Here is a 6,000-nt window from a genome sequence, read left to right as displayed (position 1 = left end):
TACACTGACCATGCTGCTCTTAAGTATCTACTCACAAAGCAGGATTCAAAACCCAGGCTCATCAGATGGGTATTGCTTCTGCAAGAGTTTGATATAGAAATAAGAGACAGAAAAGGGACAGAGAACCAAGTGGCTGATCATCTGTCCCGGATAGAGCCAGTGGAAGGGACGTCCCTCCCCTTCCTTGAGATCTCTGAGACGTTCCCTGATGAGCATCTATTTGCCATTCAGGAAGCACCATGGTTTGCCGATATTGCAAACTATAAAGCTGCAAGGTTCATACCCAAGGAGTACAATAGAATACAAAAGAAGAAATTAGTTACTGATGCAAAGTACTACTTGTGGGATGAACCCTATCTCTTTAAGAGATGTGCAGACGGAATTATCCGTAGGTGTATCCCCAGAGAGGAAGCACAGAGAATCCTATGGCATTGCCACGGATCTCAATATGGAGGCCATTTCGGAGGTGAGCGAACAGCCACCAAAGTCCTCCAATGTGGCTTCTATTGGCCCACACTCTATAAAGATTCCCGAGAGTTTGTACGTAATTGTGACAGTTGCCAAAGAGCTGGTAACCTGCCTCATGGTTACGCCATGCCTCAACAAGGGATCTTGGAAATAGAGTTGTTTGATGTATGGGGAATTGACTTCATGGGACCTTTTCCACCATCATACTCAAACACTTATATTCTGGTGGCAGTTGACTATGTATCAAAATGGGTTGAGGCTATTGCCACACCCTCCAATGATACCAAAACAGTGCTGAAATTCCTCCAGAAACATATCTTTAGCAGGTTTGGTGTCCCTAGAGTGTTAATCAGCGATGGGGGCACTCACTTCTGCAATAAACAGCTTTACTCTGCCATGGTTCGGTATGGAATTCGCCACAAAGTGGCCACTCCATATCATCCACAAACCAACGGGCAAGCTGAAGTCTCTAACAGAGAATTATAGAGAATCCTGGAACGGACAGTAAATACCCGTAGAAAGGATTGGGCAAGGAGCTTGGATGATGCTCTGTGGGCTTACAGAACAGCATTCAAGACCCCTATAGGGACCTCTCCATACCAACTCGTGTATGGTAAGGCTTGCCACTTGCCCGTGGAACTGGAACATAAGGCCTACTGGGCAACCAGATTCCTAAACTTAGATGCCAAATTAGCAGGAGAAAAACGATTGCTCCAGCTAAATGAGCTAGAGGAATTCAGATTCACAGCTTTCGAAAATGCCAAGCTTTATAAAGAAAAATAAAAAAAATGGCATGACAGGAAGCTGTCATCTAGAATCTTTGAACCAGGACAGAAGGTCCTGTTGTTTAACTCTAGACTCAGGCTATTCCCCGGGAAACTGAAATCCCGGTGGAGGGGACCATACGTGATTACAAGTGTGTCACCATATGGTTATGTGGAGCTTCAAGATATTGATTATGATAAGAAGTTCATTGTCAATGGACAGAGAATCAAGCATTATCTTGAAGGCAACACTGAGCAAGAATGCTCAAGGCTGAAGCTAGATTAAAAGCTCAGCAAGGTCCAGCTAAAGACAATAAAGAAGCGCTTGCTGGGAGGCAACCCAGCCATGGGGCAACAATCCTCTGAGCATTTTGCCCTATTTTTATTTTTAGTTGTTTATATAAAGTTCACTGACACTAAGGTAAAGAATCATTTGCATAAGTTTACAGGGTTACAGAAGGAATCTACACACAAAATAGAGATAGGGAGCTTACTGGCAAGAAAACGCCAGTGAAGGCCATTTTGGGCGTTCAGCGCCCAAAATGGGCATCCAGTGGGCGCTGAACGCCAGTAAGGATAGCTATCTGGCGTTCAACGCCAGAAAAGGGCAACAACTGGGCGTTGAACGCCCAGGATAGCAGCATTTGGGCGTTGAACGCCCAAAACAGGCAGTGTTTGGGCATTCAAACGCCAGGATGGTGGGGAGGAGCTCTCCTTCTACCCATCTCCTTCTTTTTCTTTTGCTTGAGGACAAGCAAAGCTCTAAGTTTGGTGTGCTTATCCGTGATTTAAAGGAACTGAAGCGCCAGAAATTCTCTCTTGAAGGACCAAGCACCTCACAGACTAGAGGAACATCCACTTCCCAAACCTCAAGGTTGTTGAGTTCTAATCTTAGCCTTAACTCTGTGATAACTGTTCTTATTTTAACTTTACCTTAGGAGTCATATAGTAGTAATTAGTATCTATTTTGATTTTATCTCCAATTAAGCTATAGTTTATTTTTATCATCATCAGCAAACATGAATAAAGTAGTAGATCTTTTGAATAAGAAGCAATAAAATTTCGAGTTTTAATAAGAGAAATTCTAATTAGTTAAATGTGGTGGCAATGCTTTCTGTCTTCTGAATGAATGCTTGAACAGTGCATATATCTTTTGAATTTGTTGTTTAAGACTGTTAAATATGTTGGCTCTTGAAAGAATGATGAACATGAGACATGTTATTGAGAATCTGAAAAATCATAAAAATGATTCTTGAAGCAAGAAAAAGCAGCAAAGAACAAAGCTTGCAGAAAAAAAAAAAAAGAGAAAGAAAGAAAAAAGAGAAAGCAAGCAGAAAAAGCCAAAGCTCTTAAAACCAAAAGGCAAGATCAAAAAGCCAAAGCCCTTAAAACCAAAAGGCAAGGGTAATAAAAAGGATCCCAAGGCTTTGAGCATCAGTGGATAGGAGGGCCAAAAAGGAATAAAATCCTGGCCTAAGCGGCTAAATCAAGCTGTCCCTAACCATGTGCTTGTGGCGTGCAGGTGTCAAGTGAAAACTTGAGACTGAGCGGTTAAAGTCAAGGTCCAAAGCAAAAAGAAGAGTGTGCTTAAGAACTCTGGACACCTCTAATTGGGGACTTTAGCAAAGCTGAGTCACAATCTGAAAAGGTTCACCCAGTTATGTGTCTGTGGCATTTATGTATCCGGTAGTAATACTGGAAAACAAAGTGCTTAGGGCCACGGCCAAGACTCATAAAGAAGCTGTGTTCAAGAATCATCACACTGAATTAAGAGAATCAATAACACTATCTGAATTCTGAGTTCCTATAGATGCCAATCACTCTGAGCTTCAATGGATAAAATGAGATGCCAAAACTGTTCAGAAGCAAAAAGCTACTAGTCCCACTCATCTAATTAGAATCTGAGCTTCAATCAAAAACTCTGAGATATTATTGCTTCTCAACCTATTAGTCTTCTATTTTATTTGTCTAGTTGCTTGAGGACAAGCAACAGTTTAAGTTTGGTGTTGTGATGAGCGGATATTTTATACGCTTTTTGGGGATAATTTCATATAGTTTTGAGTAGGTTTTAGTTAGTTTTTAGTCTATTTCTAGTAGTTTTTAGGAAAAATTCATATTTCTGGACTTTACTATGAGTTGTGTGTTTTTCTGTAATTTCAGGTATTTTTCTGGCTGAAATTGAAGGAGCTGAGCAAAAATCTGATTCAGGCTGAAAAAGGACTGCTGATGCTGTTGGATTCTGACCTCCCTGCACTCAAAGTGGATTTTCTGGAGCTACAGAACTCTAAATGGCGTGCTTCCAATTGCGTTGGAAATTAGACATCCAGGGCTTTCCAGCAATATATAATAGTCCATACTTTTCACAATAATAGACGATGTAAACTGGCGTTCAACGCCAGTCCTCTACCCAATTCTGGCGTCCAGCGCCAGAAAAGGATCAAAAACTGGAGTTGAACGCCCAAACTGGCACAAAAACTGGCGTTCAACTCCATAAATGGCCTCTGCACGTGGATTGCTTAAAGTCTCAGCCCCAGCACACACCAAGTGGGCCCCAGCACACCAAGTGGGCCCCAGAAGTGGATCTCTGCATCATCCATCATAGTCCACTCATATTTTGTAACCCTAGGCTACTAGTTTAGTATTTAAACAACTTTTAGAGACTTATTTTGTATCTCATGACATTTTCAGATCTAAACTTTGTATTCTCTGACGGCATGAGTCTCTAAACCCCATTGTTGGGGGTGAGGAGCTCTGCTGTGTCTCGATGAATTAATGCAAGTATTTCTGTTTTCCATTCAAACACGCTTGTTCCTATCTAAGATGTTCATTCGCGCTTAACTGTGATGGAGGTGATGAGCTGTGACACTCATCACCTTCCTCAAATCATGAACGTGTGCCTGACAACCACCTCCGTTCTATATACGATTGAATGAGTATCTCTTAGATTCCTTAATCAGAATCTCCGTGGTATAAGCTAGAACTGATGGCAGCATTCATGAGAATCCAGAAAGTCTAAACCTTGTCTGTGGTATTCCGAGTAGGATTCAAGGATTGAATGACTGTGACGAGCTTCAAACTCTTGAAGGCTGGGCGTTAGTGACAGACGCAAAAGGATAGTAAATCCTATTCCAACCGGATCGAGAACCAACTGGTGATTAGCCGTGCTGTGACAGAGCGCGTGAGCGTAGTTTTCACTAGGAGGACGGAAGGTAGCCATTGACAACGGTGATCCACCAACACACAGCTTGCCATAGGAGGGCGTGCGTGCGTGAATCAGAAGACAGAGGAAAGCAGAGATTCAGAAGACAAAGCATCTCCAAAACTCCAACATATTCTCCATTACTGCACAACAAGTAATCTTTAATTTATGTTCTCTTGGTTATTCACAATTCAACTGATAAACATAATTGATTTCCTGACTAAGATTTACAAAATAACCATAGATTGCTTCAAACCAACAATCTCCGTGGGATTCGACCCTTACTCACGTGAGGTATTACTTGGACGACCCAGTGCACTTGCTGGTTAGTGGTACGCGTTGTGAAAAGTGTGATTCGCAATTCGTGCACCATTGAGCCCACTAAAGACTGTAACTACTTCAACTAAAGATCAAGGGCCCATATCCAAGACTTGAAGAGCTAACTAGAAGATCAGAAGAGTAGTATATATAGGGATAGTTTTGAATTAAAAAGTGTAACGACCCAACTTCCAGTACGTCATGATCGTACCAAAAGTAAGGAGTTACTAACCTATTTCTTTTATTAACTATTTAATATTGAGCCTTTAGTTCGATATCGCGTTTCTATTTTATAGAAAATTCCAGAAAATTTTGTTTTTGATTATCAAAATCATATATCAAACATTTCAAAGTAATAATAATCACATAATTATTAATAATAATATCTGTCATACAAAAGATTTCAAATAAAACCCAGATACAAATCCTATCCCTCTATACAAAATAAAAATCTTAAGCAATAAGGGCGAGGGAACTCTATGAAAGCAAATTAACTCATACACTTAACTCATAAATAAATTCTATAATCGCCCGTAGCTTCAAACTATGTCTTCGAACCTGTGTCACTAAAAGGGTGGAAGATTTTGGGGTGAGAACAAGCCACACGTTCTCAGTAGGGAATGGGAATGCCGTAAATGTAATGATTAACATGCAAATAATTAACTTTGCTTAATAAACCATCTTTGTCAAACCCTTTGAAATACTTTTTAATCTTACTTTAGATAAATAATTACTTTCTTTAAATTTCTAAACCCAAAACAGATCTCAATCACAAAATTTGTCATATTAAATATCTTTCAGTCACATAATTGATTCTCAGTCACAAAAAATAGTTATTAATCATCTCTATACATTCACAGTCTACTAGCACAAGTAAGAAACTCAATTCAACACACAAATAAATCACAATAAGACAAACAACACAATCACAGGGAAGTAATACAAGCAAACACAACCAAATGCAAATGCACAACCACTATGATGCATGTCTGTCCTAAGCAGGCCATGAGCTCACATGTCGGTTTACACCCTACAGCCCGACATTACCTAGGAACAAGTCCCAGATATGGTTTTCCTTTGTGTCCTTAGTGCATATGTGTCGGTGGTAAGAATACCACTCCTTCGTGACTACCGGCAGTCGGCGCAAAGCCCGACCCCATAATATACGCACAAGGGAAAACAGTGATCCTCAGTTCGTGGGCGTCCCCGAGATCAATTCACAAACAAAACAGAGATCTTCAGTTCGTAGGT

Source organism: Arachis hypogaea, chromosome 16 (genome assembly GCF_003086295.3).
Source record: "Arachis hypogaea cultivar Tifrunner chromosome 16, arahy.Tifrunner.gnm2.J5K5, whole genome shotgun sequence".
Lineage (NCBI taxonomy): Eukaryota > Viridiplantae > Streptophyta > Magnoliopsida > Fabales > Fabaceae > Arachis > Arachis hypogaea.
This window is presented reverse-complemented; position numbering follows the sequence as displayed.